The 13,951-nt window shown below is 36.1% G+C and overlaps 1 protein-coding gene and 1 long non-coding RNA gene across 3 annotated transcripts in view; both read left to right on the top strand.

Annotated features, from left to right (window-relative positions):
- pcdh19 (protocadherin 19) overlaps window positions 1–13,951 on the top strand; it is a 217,355-nt gene that overhangs the window by 23,229 nt on the left and 180,175 nt on the right. The window lies entirely within an intron of this gene.
- LOC128532234 (uncharacterized) lies at window positions 4,790–5,327 on the top strand. The gene is made up of 2 exons (XR_008361275.1): window positions 4,790–4,983; window positions 5,085–5,327. It is a non-coding gene; the product is annotated as an uncharacterized LOC128532234 (long non-coding RNA).

Here is a 13,951-nt window from a genome sequence, read left to right as displayed (position 1 = left end):
AAGTGACTGATGAGCCTAACATTTTTCAGCAGAAAAGACCTCTTGACACCTCTCTCTCTCTCTCTCTCACACACACACACACAGCAAACCAAATCGTCATTAGCACGTCCCTCCCCCAAACAGCGCAGCAATTTACTTTCTTTCCATTTACTTACATCTGAACTGAGTCGTTTACATAAGTCAATGATCAATAGCTTATCATATCAATTTATTCATACAGATGTACCTGTTTTACATGGAAATTTACTGGTTTGTTACAGAATGATTGACTCTGACAGAGCCATCAGTACAGTGGCAGCTGGAACACCTAAAACACATGCAGGATTATTTTTTTTATAATCTAAATAAAAATGCTTTTCTAAATGTGGGCTATTGTTATTACACAAAATATTTGTTAATTTAATTTAAATGGGGTTTGGGCTTCAGTATGTTGAGCATCGTGATCCTCAACTTTACCTTCTGTGACGGCGTGCGCCTGTGATGGGTGTGCGCCCAAATCTACTATCGCTACTCACTCACTCCGTAGGCTCCCTGAATAGGCGGCAAAGGGACGGAGCCGCCTATTTGTGCCGGCTGGCTATAATTAACGTTAATAAGATTGCGGGCTTATAGAGTTACTGCATTATGTTTCAAGACATTCTTAATTGAGATTTTTCTCCTAATTACATGTCCACAAATACTTTGACATACACTTATCAACAGAAACTCTCCGTGTTATCATGAGTTGCATTTTATATGAATGTTACGTATGAGATGCGCGCACAAGCACATAATACATTTTAGGCAGAGACGTCTGCTCGGTCTTGTTAAATAGTTTTAAACCCCTCAATTCTGCCAATTCCCCCATCCGCGAAACCGGTTTGATAACGTCACACCTACGTCAAAGGTGAGAAGAGGGATGATAACTAAGCGCGGTCACGTTGTATATACTGCGCGCACACACACACACACACACACACACACACACACACACACATACATATATAGTTCATTCATGTCTTCTGATGATGGCGACACATTTTTACGCTTTAAATAAGATATGTTGGCATATTCACGAATCAGGACATTCGCATAGTTAACACTATCAGATTATAAGGTAGCTTATCAGGTAATTAAATAAATTTAAGACCACTTAAACTGAGGCATTGCCGCGTCTTTTATTAATTTGTCCCTGTTAAGACATTACAAAAACTATATATGAAACTTACTATAAATTTCAAAGCACGAGTTTGGGCATCTCATTTCATCCTTATGAAAATAATATGAAGCACATACATTGTATATGAGATGCGCACACGGACACACACACACACCTTATATAAAAATAAAAATAACCAGAGCTTCACCGTCTACACGAGAACGGATGGGATTCTGGAAACTAAACCAAAAAACTAAAGATGTTATCGGGGCTAACTGTATGCCCTTACCGAGGATTTATAGGAAGAAAGAGTTTGTACTTTGTGCGCTTTAACCCGAGAGCGCGCGCTAAACTGTTTATGCGCGGCACTGCCCCTTACGCGAGCCGTGTCGTTACTGTACATACATATCCACAAATACTTTAACAACATGCACTCATAAATTGCATTTAATATGAATGTTACATATGAGACGCGCGCGCACACATACTTATATAATATATTCACTACAAACATACTGTATTCACATAAAAACATAATATAATCAGTAAATTTGTGAATTACACTCAAAGTAATTATGAAGTCTGATTTGATTGGTACCATTAAACATTTTATTTCTATATATTCTATGTTTTGCTGGCGAAATAATTTTAGGCAGAGACATTGTTAAATAGTTTTAAACCCCTCAACTCCGCCAATTTCCTCTGCCAATATTTAACGTTTTAAATAAGATATGTTGGCATATTCACAAAACCATTTATTTTAAATTCCCGAATGTTGCCTCCGGCAAGTGGCGGCACGCCGCATGATAAATTGCGGCATCTCGTGGGAAAACGGCAACATCTGTACCACTCAGTCGGGCTATCAAAGACTATCACGTGTTTCCTCCAAACCACCTGACGCCTGCCGACCGCATTTTGCTTGCTCACGCACCGTTGGGGGCTGTGCAACGCACTCGGAGAACAGCGCTATCCGCTTCTTCCGCCTGCGTGAGCTCCCTGATTGGCTGTAGAGTCATGATTAATGTTGGAGCACTAAATACCTTTCATCCCTCAGGTGTGCATTCCACACCACTTAGCTGATTTTTATTTATTTATTTATTTGAATTGTGTAGTGGTTTTTACCTTCCAAAGGTAGTACAAGAAGAAACAACCAGTGAACCACCAACAGTCATGGGTGACCAAGGCACACTGATGTGTACTCAAGGCTCACTGATGTGTGACCAAAGACTAGCTAGTCTGGTCCAGTACTACAGAAGAGATACTGTAGCACATACCGCTAAAAAGTTTATTAAATTAGTTTATTGCTCTACTCACTCATTTTGAATGTGTCTGATACACATGCTTACACAATGGCATTTAGTGCCACACTTACTAATAGTGTTCTCATTGTTCACGCATGCACATTTTAGTCTACTCTTTTTGGCTGCCAGGATACATTAATGTAACTTTTTCCAGACAGATCGTGTATATCAACTAGTGTATTATATAATTCTTTAGAACTCACTGTTTGGTGTGTTTCAGTGAAGTGGTCACACTTTTTTTGTATAAAGATGCCATTGTTTGTCCACGCACATAGATAGCCCTTAAACCCTGAGCATTTCTTTGCATTACTGTGTGCATTTTGTGACTTACATTTTTGTAAAATGTACGTTTTTAAAGTAATGATAACTTTTGGTTTTTGTGATGTCTGATGTGACGAGACACTAGCAGCTCACTTAGATACCTCAGATAATAGTAGTATTTTTAAAATAGATGCGAAATTTCACAGGGAGACGGTGCTGTTTGGCTAAGATAGGGATGATCTGCTCGTATCTTCTGGTTCTAGTGAGGGCTCCCGCTGCTGCATTCTGGACTAACTGAAGCTTGCTTATGCACCTAGTTGAACAGCCAGACAGTAAGGAGTTACAATAGTCCAACCTAGAGGTGATAAAAGCATGAAATAGTTATCTGCATAATTTAGTGACAATAAACTAAACATTTCCTGACTTATGCAGTTCGTTTATGCTATTTCTATGTGGATATGAACATAGCTGCTGTGATACTATCTTTTCCAGAATCTTCGAAATATAGGGTTTGATATCAGCTGTAATTGGAAAGCTGACAGGGGTCAAAGTCAGGTTTCTTGATTTAGCGGTTTAATAACTGCTAATTTAAAGGATTTGGGAACATACCCACTGCTGAGTAAACACTTAATGACTTTCATCAGGGGTTCTGTTATTGCTGAAACTACCTGCCTGAGGTAGGTGTAGGACCGTTATTGGATCTCCTTTAGAGCTGCACGTAGTAGCGGATAAAATGAAGTGAAACATCCCATAGCCAAGAAACTCCAAGATGAAATCTCATGTTAATCTCTTCTTTGTCTTCTAGAAATGAGCCGTCTTTGAGACTTAAATAAAATTTAGACATATTCTGCATCTTCTCAATGGTGTCTTAAATGTGGCTCATTACCTTTAAATCTCCAAAATAGTTCATATTGGTCTTGTGTGCGACTCATATTTTTTATTTTCCCAAAGCAGTGTTTTCCACACAAGGTATACATTACTGTGCATTTAAGTTTTCTGATATGATCCTTTTTTATTTTTGCTTAGTCATGTGTATAGTTAGTTAAAATTAAATAAAATTGAGTTCTTTATATTAAAGAATATATTGTGCTGAAAAAATGTCACTATATATTGCACAATCCTGACTCATATACAGTATAATTATTAAAACAGTGCAAACAGTGGCTAAAAATGCTTTGGGGTTTAAGAGCTATGGTTCTCTGACAAACAGCATCATGTACACTAAAGGGTGTTTAGGACTTTTTAATTGTGTGTGTTTTTAGTACTTTTCACATACAGGTAGATGGAGAGGAGGGTTAGTAGGTTGGATCTCTGAAATGAAGATGTGTAGATATGTAGGTTGGTGACGACTAAAGACAATTACAAAATTGCTTTGTAAATAAATGTTTTATTTTTAAATCTAGCTTCTTTATTTAAAAAAAGAAATCCACACATGCTCTAAGCCTGCAAATTGGCCAGTGTGTTAGAGAAAGTGTATCACCAGGCTTCAGTGTCGAGACAGCAAAAAACACTTTACTCGTCATTCATCCAGACATTTAGGTGGCGGTAACGCACCAACAACTTTTCCTGACGCGAATAAAAGTGAAGCAGAAGACCAAGAAGACAAAGCGGACGATGAAGGTGGGTTTTACTTTTTCACACTAAATTTAAAATTCATTATTATTGATAAGCGGTCAGAATGTATGTTAAAACCACAGAGTCTGTGGTAAAATAAAATAAAAAAAACTGTGGTATAATTGGCTGAAAATTATACAGCTTACGTTTGTTGTTAAACTGCAAAAGGAATTCAAATGCTAGCCGTGTGTGCTTTAGCACGTGGTTTAGCATATCTAGGTAACTAACACTTATGAGGTTGTAAGGTTTTATTTATAATTTTTTGAATGGTAAAAATTAGTCACCTTGTTACAGTATTATTATAAGGCATGCCTAAAGTTAACCAGTGTGGTTTGACATATTAAGTTACTTTTTATCCTTTTTTTTAATACCAAGTTAATATTATTGCATGATCTTTTTTTTTTTTTTTTTTAAACCAGTACTTATAGAGTGTTAAGTGTTTCACAGTAGTTACCAGAACATGTGACTTTAGAGACATTGGTTAATTATATTCTATAATAAAGGACCAATATGTTTGTTTGTGGAAAGGTTATGTTAGTAATTATACATATTTTACTTTAACTGGGTTCTTTTTAGAAGCATGCCACCTCAGCAGACCAAGAATCTCAACAAAGAAACTGCCGGAGAATGTTCCATCAGAGTCTCTGTCAGCACTACATCATCAGTCAGGTAAGGGCACCTCTCAACCTTCAGAAATTTGGGAATGGAGTAGCTAAATGGTGTTTAGGTAAATCTCAAATGTTTTAATGTATATTTTTTTGTTCCACTAGATACTAAGCAACTTCAGGGGTTGCAGACTTTGGACAAACTTGTTGGACATCCACCACAAGAGAAGAGTGATGTAGCCGGTGAGAGAACTTTTCCTGGCCTGTTCTTGTAGCCCTTTACATACAGCAAGCAACTAATTTTTTCTTTAAGAATTGAATCTCCTTTTTGACTAATTTTTTTACTGGAATATTGTCAAAATGCTGTGGCCGTTGTGTAACTCCAAAATAAATCATACTTTAAGTTGAGTAATGTGACATTATCTTTGTCAGGTGCGGTGACATTTTGTATCATTTAGTATCTTGATTTGCCAGATTTTGCTGGTGTCTGTTATATTGTGTGAATTGTAAATTCAATACACTGTATTCTGTAAATTGAGGATTTTTGATATGTTCAATAAAACTGTAATATTTAAAATTTGTGTTTTATGCATCTCAGTTATAGCTGGCTTTAATCTCATTACGGTCTTATATATGGCTCATTTGCTTCTCCTTCAAATGCACTTTTTTCAATATTTTTATTTAACAATTGTCATACATAAACATAACAAAAGCAACTAATTAAATGTATTATTATCAAATGAAAAGAAAAATGAAAAACTCCCTAGCCACACACACACACACACACACACACCCTGGCATCCTTCAGCTCAAACTAATCTGTGTAAATTAGATTGGTCATACATACACTCCGATGCTTGACCCAGTCCAGATAATCATTCAGGCAGTACCTGTAAGCTTGCGAAATAAGCAATAAATGGTTGCCATTTGTGAAAAAACATTATTAGAACCTCTGTGTATATTTTATCTTTTCTAGCTTAAGAAAAAATAATAAATCTTTGATCCACTGAGAGATCGAGGAACAAATTAACAGACTTCAAGTGTAAAAGTATTGTACGTCTGGCCAACAAAGATGAGAAGGTGACAACGTCTTTATGTGCAGAACTTAATGGAACTGAGACATCTGTAATGCCAATATAGCAGTTAATGGACATGGCTCCAACTGTACCCCAAGTATAGTGGACATGAAATTAAAAAAACCTTTCCAAAAGTTGTGCAGGTTTGGGCACAAATAGAACACAAATAGAACTCCCTGTAACTTAAGTTACAGGGAGAGGCATGGCACTTGTCACATCTGTCCTCAACATCAGGAAATATTTCAGCCAGCCTTGATTTGGAATAATGGACTCTGTCCAAAACCTTAAACTGAATAAGACTGAGACGGGCACAGGAAGAGCTGGAGCGTATTCTGTCTATAGCTTTCTCCCAACATTCCTCACTCAACTGCAATCCCAGTTCATTTTCCCAAGCAGCTCTGGTTTTAGCGATTTTACAATCACCAAAAGATAAAATTATATATTCTTGATATCCCACCTGGCTGATATGGATTACATGTGATCAGATTTTCCAACGGCTGCCTGGGAGGTATAGAAGAAAAATTAGCAAAACATTGGATACGAAGTTGCGAACTTGCAGGTAACAAAAGAAATGAGCTCCAGGCAGCTCATACTCCGAGGACAGACTAGCAAAACTTTTAAGAACTCCATCTTTATACAAATTATAAAAATTTGTGATGCCTTTGTCGTGCCATGATAATAATGCTGAATCTAAAAGTGACGGGGGGAACAAATGATTTTTATGCAATAGATCCATTGCTGATGCAGATCCAAATTTAAAGTGGCGTCCAAACTGATACCAAATTTTACGTGTATTAAGTACCACTGGATTATCAGTGTATTGAGGGGTTTTGATTGGAAATTAAGTGCAAAGTAGAGCTAATATACAGAATGGTTTACAAGACAGTAACTCTAATTTACACCATGGGGATTCAGCTAAGTTTATCCAAAAATTAAAATTTTGAATATGTGGCCCAGTAGTAAATTTGAAAATTAGGCAGAGCTAGTCCACCACGAACTCCACATCTCTGTAGTAAGGTCTTAAGGATTTGAGAGATTAAAGATTATTAAATTTTATTTTAAGGACTCAAAAAATACTTAGGAAGAAATAAAGGAAGTGATTGAAAAAAATAAAGAAATTTTGCAAGGATGGTCATTTTAACTGCATTGATTTTTCCGGTTCCAGAGAAGGAACCAAAATTATCCAAAATGGTTAAAATAACAGGAATATAGGCAGCAGGATAAGTCACATATAACAACATGCCATCGGCATATAGGGATAATTTATGCTCCAACCCATAACGAATAATACCTTTTAAAAGCAAGAGAAGATCTAAGCTTAATAGACAATGGTTCAATAGCATGGGCAAAAAGCAGTGGTGACAGTGGGCACCCCTGCCGGGTATCACGCCCAAGAGTGAAATAATCAGAGCTTATATTATTTGTATGAACACTAGCTTGCAGGGATTTGTAAAGGAGGCGAATGCAAGAAATAAATTTGTCACCAAACCCAAATTTCTTTAATACTGCAAACAAGTATTTCCACTCAACCCTATCGAAAGCTTTCTCAGCATGCAGTGAAATTACAACCTCAGGAAATACAGATGTTTGTTTGGAGTAAATTATATTAAAAAGTGTACGAGTATTAAAAAAACAAATGGCGTCCTTTTATGAAACCAGTTTGCTCCTCAGATATAACGTGGTAAAACATCTTTTAAACAGGATGCAATTACTTTAGCCAGAACTTTCACATCAGCATTTAGCAATGATAATGGCCTATATGATCCACACTGAAGGGGATCCTTTCCCTATTTAAGAAGAAGAGCAATTGAGGCTTGGTTAAAGATAGATGGTAATGAGCCCTGGTTGAAGGATTCATTGAACACACCAAGAAGCAATGGGGCTAATTTATCTAATTGTCTTTCTAATTTTTCTAATTTATCTATTAACTTTTAATAAACTTCTATTGGAAAACTGTCCAATAGAGGGCCTTGAGCTTTATTAGACTGCATTGCCTTAATTGAAACTATGGGTTCTTCAAGAGATAATGGAGACTCCAAGTCCCTTACAGATATTGTATCAATAACAGGAATATCAATACTTTGAAGGAAATCATTCAATTTTATATCATCTTTAAGGCATTCAGATTTATAAAGGGAGGAGTAATATGATTTAAAAACTGCATTGATCTCTATAGGATCAGCAGTGATAATATTTAAGTAATTTTTTATTTGTATTAGGCGTGAGGCATGCTGTCATTTTAGCTGATGTGCTAACAATCTACTTGATTTATCACCATATTCATAATACGTTCCCAGAGTCTGTAACAACATAGGTTCTGTTTCTTTTGTTGAAAGAAGATCAAATTCTGATTGTAAGTCAATGTGTTGCTTGTACAACTCCAGGGAGACAGATTAGATGCATAAATATGGTTTGCTAATAGCTGATGTGAGTTCGTTGAGCCTAGTCTTGTGACTTAGAAAAGCAGAGTATGAGATGATTTGCCCTCCAAGATAAGCCTTGAGAGTTTCCCATAATAATGAATAAGAAGTGGACTCGAGATGGTTAAACAACAAAAATTCATCAATAGTGTTAGAAATGAATGTACAAAACTCTTTGTCCGCTAAAAGAAGTGAGTTAAACCTCCAAGACGATGGGGTGTGTTTATGCGTTGATAATTGAATAGCCAGTGATAAGGGAGCATGATCAGAAATCACAATACTTAAATAATACTTTAAAAAAAAATACGGAATCTCCTTGGGTCTGCAAGGCCATTCTGTGACATGAAATCAAAAAATATTTTAGACATGGCAGACTAGGACACAACGCAAGAGCTAGAGTGATCCAAAACTGGATCAGAAACACAGTTTAAATCTCCCCCAAAAATTATCAAGTGGGTGTTTAAGCAGGGAAGGCTACTAAGTAAATCTGGATTATCAAAGTTTGGAGTATATACATTTCCCAACAAAACCTTGGTCTGAAATAGTGTGCCTGCAACAAGAAGATACCTGCCATTTCTGTCAGCAATTATATGGCTAGGTGAAAACTGTATCTTTTTGTTAACTATTATGGCCACACCCGTGACTTAGAATAAAAAAAATAAATAAATAATTGACGTACCCAGGGACAGAGAAGCCTACGATGTTACTTAACTTAAATAGAGGTAGCATCAGAAAATGTAAACAGATCACACATTTTGCTTTTTGAAAAAGGAAAGAAAACCCCTATTCAACAATAAATAAATAAATTAAAGTTAAATATATGACGAACTATTTAAAACACTGCGAGTGCAGATCACACAGTGTGAATAGTTTTAATGTAGTCTTTTGCTTCATTGGCCGAAAGAAAATCTTCCCCTACACCATGTTAGGTTATCCTCAGCCGCGCTGGGTAAAACAGGCCGTAGCGCGTGCCCTCAATGCCACGGAGTTGTCGTAGGACCTCATTAAAAGAAGCACGCACTTTTGCAATTTTTGCTGTGTGATCGGGAAAAACAGAAATACTAAATTCCTTGCATTTAATCTGGCTTAACTCTCTGGCACGCCGTAAAATATCAAGGCATTCACTGTGGTAGTGAAATCTGGCCACAACAGCTCGAGGTCGTTCACCAGGCTTTGGTACAGGCTGTAGAGTGCGATGAGATCTGTCCAAAGTTGGCTCCTTCTCCAGGCTGAGCGCCTCTTTAAGCAACGCAGCGACGCTAGAGGTATGCAGCTGTTAGGACCCTCAGGAACACCGATTATGCAAATATTATCACAACGGGATCTGGTGTCCAAATCTTTGCATTTGTTATCCAGTTTAATTAAATCTGCTGTAAGACGTATCTTACTTTGCATTGCAGTAATATCAGTACAACCGGAGTGCGAACGCTCCATCTCACCTACGGTACCCTTTAGACAGTCCGACATCAATGGCGGCCTTGTCATTAGCCAGTTGTGTCTTTACAGCCTGTAATTCCGATTTAATTTTGGACAAGTCATCACCCAATGCAGCACGCAGTTCCGCCTTAAAAATACAGTGGAACCTCGGATTACGAGCATAATTCGTTCCGGAAGCGGGTTCATATTCTAAAATACTTGTAAATCAAAGCACATGTTTTCATAGGAAATAATGGAAATTAAAATTATTTGTTCCACAGCCCAAAAAAAATAAATACATAAAAATAATTAACAGAAAATATAAATTAAAAATAAAACAAATTAACCTGCACGTTACCTTAAAAAAAGTAAAAATTAAAATCCAGACAGATAAGTGTTTCCATTTATGCACACAGGCGCTGTGTGTGTCTCTCCTGCGCTGCTGAGTGTCTGTTATGTGTGTGCGCGAGCGTAATTTGACACCGTGACACACAACACACAAACTTTGCAGCGCAAGAGAAAAAAACACACACACACGGATTGATTATACCAGTAAGAGACGAGCACTAAGACCCAGCAGGGGAGATGAATACCCGCAGCTCCAGAGAGAGAAAAACGGCTGGCTCAGTTGTGATGACGTGACACTCGGTGTCAAAACAAGAAACGCATGCGTTATACATGATACTCGGTGCTCGTAAACCACGGCAACTCTCGTTTTTTAAGTCAAAAATTAATAAAAATCTTTGCCCATCTTCCTCAATGAGGACGATATCTCGAGCTTTAGCGCACCCGTGTCAATCACAGAGACTGCCTGGTGAACCGTGGGGTCAGCGTGCGGCGGCGAATCTTGTGAAGGCGAATCATATGAATTAGGACTCAGTTGTGACTGCGTTGTGCTATGGGTTTTAGTGTTTTTACCGACACTGTAACCACCTTTAGAGACGAATATACAAATAAAACTGTTAACGGGGAAGAATGACAGTAAAATTAAAACTGGAAAGCGCAATTTAATAACAATTTTAACAAAAATCCTCCGGAGCTTCCCAAAATAGTCCTACTCCATCACAAGCTCAACAGCGCCCCCTCTTCAAATGCAGTTTGGAGAAACATTTAAGAAATCTGAGGTGTACATGAGAAACACTCATGTACACCTCAGATTTCTCAAATGTTTCTCAAAAGTATGTCTTGGATTGTGTCTGTTATTTCTCTTTGTTTCTCCTAAGTGGGGTTTAGGAGAAATAGAAAAGACAAAGTTGAGCTTTTAATGAGACAGCTCAATTCAGTCTCATGAGACAAGAAAAACCTCATTCTGAACAACAAAATAAAAAAATAAAGATTTTATCATGTGTAATTAGAAAAACTATCCGTGTAGGGTTTTGTCATCTTATATTTCGTGTTCTTTAAATTTGTAGTAGATTTATTAACCTAAATGGAACAAATGGAAAAATACAAATGGAAAAAATAACTAATAATAATAAGTAAATAAAGCAAATAACACTTTTATTTGGTTTATTTATTTATTAATCTTTTCAATAAAATCTAACATTAAAACATTCTGTAAAAATACAGAAGAAAATTATTGTTTGTAGAGTGATAAAAAAAAAACAATACAATGCATGTTATGATAAGGAAAATCTCAATTTCTTCCATTCCAGTGATTAAAAATGGCAACAATGTCAATTTTAGAATCTAGAATTCAGAATTTTTTTTAAAAAGTCCTCGCCGTTGTTATACTGCATAAATATTATTTAGTACAACACAATTCCTCCTGCTCTCGAAAACTTTATGCGTGCGGTTGAGCACTGATTAGACTACATAGGAAATTAAAGAGGAAAATTACGATGCCGGCTCAACACCCTGAGCCCAAACCTCATTTAAATTAAATTAACAAATATTGTTAGTAAACAACAATAGCCCACAATTAATAAAGCATTTTTATTAAAAATCATCTATTTTTAGACATGCCAGCTGCCACTTTTTATTTAGAAGTTTTCAATACAAATCTTTTAATGCCCACATGACATCAAACATTCCCCATCTTAATATTTATCTATTTATTTTAACTATTTAAACCATTGAACTATTTATTTTACTGTTTTAACTATTATTATTTAATTTACTTCAAAATAAATTTAAGAACAATAAAACTTTTTAAAATATTGTTGATTACATTTAGGCTGAAAAAACTGTTGTCCTCAAAAATTTAACAGATGAAGACTCATGTCCATCAATTTGATATACAGTATGCTGGAGAAACTTCCAGGTGGGAAGACACTGCTTTATGTAGTTAACATTAGTTAAAAAAAACAAAAAAACTTAAAAATAAACAACATTCACCAAAGAGTCTGGAACGCAGAGTACAGGGTGCATCACACAGCCATATATAATATACTATAAGTGTATTATACCAAAGAATACCAGTGAGAAATATCCTAAATAAAGTACCTCAGCTGTTTTAACAATTACAGAGACATTACAGCCAGTGACAGTTTTCAGAAATTCTTTAGGTTGTACACACATGCATTCTCCCTAAACAACTCTTAATGCTACAATAACAGTAATTTCGGACATTTTGGTGGTCGTTTGGAGAAACCAAAAATTAAAGAATAACCCGTTGTCAAAATACCCCACCAGGTGTTTAAAGAAACAACTTGCCATTTTTAGCGTGTATTTTTAGTTATTCTAATGTTCTATTCTAAAAGTCTATTTTTCAAATTATTTTTATTTTTAAAGTTTGATGTCCTTAAATGTAATTTTTTAAAATAATAACAAACAGATACAAACAGAGGCTATATAACAGTTTATTCTTTGTACAAACAAAGTTGTGAGCTAGTCAATTGATCATCTGTCTAAACAACATTTAACCATTTTTTTAAACTCATTGTAGTTGTGGTTCAGATTTTTCATGTTTGTTTTATAAAGTACTCAGATGTGAAAATTACCATTACTAGTATTTCTTCGATACATGTTTTTTTATGACTTAAGATCTAATCATATTTGAAAACTGTGGTGAATGAAAAGGTCACTTTGCGCCACCTGGCATTCATTTCATGAATGACACCAAATGCGACTGATTTATTTGGCGGCTGTCGTTTTGCCGGTGGCGGTAAGCATGGTGGTAAGCATGGCGGTAATGGACATCACTCTTGACTACCTACTGTACATATTTACTACTTACTGATCAAACAACTACATATGAAATGTGCGCACACTTTAGTTTGTATATGTGATATAATATGTGTATATATATGTATGACTGTTCCATTTATGTATATGCCAGTGTTTCATGTGTGTGCATAAGTGAAGTTTGATTTAAGCCCTATACTGAGTTAAAGATGACTAAGCTTCCAGAGCTAGACATCCCATCACTGCATGCACAAAATACTCCTGACATGCTGCGTGCTGTGATCCGGGAAATACTGCTGCTCGTGCCATAATGAATGAACAGCGGTTTCCGACAAATTAAATGTTGGCGAAAATAAAGACAGATGTTTTTTTGTTTTTTTTTAAACCACATTTTAGTCTTGTTTTTTCCATCAACAATATTGCATGCTGATTTTGTCACTGTTCATTTATATCTGTGAAGTCTTATCATCGTCTCGTCTTAGTCTCAGGAAAAGCAGTCGTCACAAATATTTTTCTTGACGCAATTGACACTAGTTCAGACTTCCAGCCCAAATCCGAGTGTCCTATGCAGATTGGAATCAGATTGCTTTTTGTGATCATTAGGAAAACAAAAACAAAAATATTTAATCTCGTTTTTGCTTATCCGATTTAAACCACATCCAGAAATCAGAATCAGATCGGATTCCTGAATATGTGTCTTACCTTGGATGTTCTACCTGCTTTACCAGATTTCAAACTGTCCATTATTTCACTCGAACCCGAATCGCAAGACCACAAGATCACGTGGTATGGAGCCATGGTGAAAATTTGTAGTTGGCAATTGAGTGAGGGGATGATTGAAGGAAAGGAGATGTACATATATTAATTATAATTTTGTAGAAAGTTGAGTGCTATGCATTAGGAAGTCACTTTTAAATTAGATTTACACTCAACAAAAATATATACGCAACACCTTTGTTTCTGCTCCGATTTTTCATGAGATGGACTTAAAGAT

The sequence above is a fragment of the Clarias gariepinus genome, chromosome 10 (assembly GCF_024256425.1).
Source record: "Clarias gariepinus isolate MV-2021 ecotype Netherlands chromosome 10, CGAR_prim_01v2, whole genome shotgun sequence".
Classification (NCBI taxonomy): Eukaryota; Metazoa; Chordata; class Actinopteri; order Siluriformes; family Clariidae; genus Clarias; species Clarias gariepinus.
Note: the sequence above shows the minus strand (reverse complement) of the source record. Positions and strands in the feature narration are given on the sequence as shown.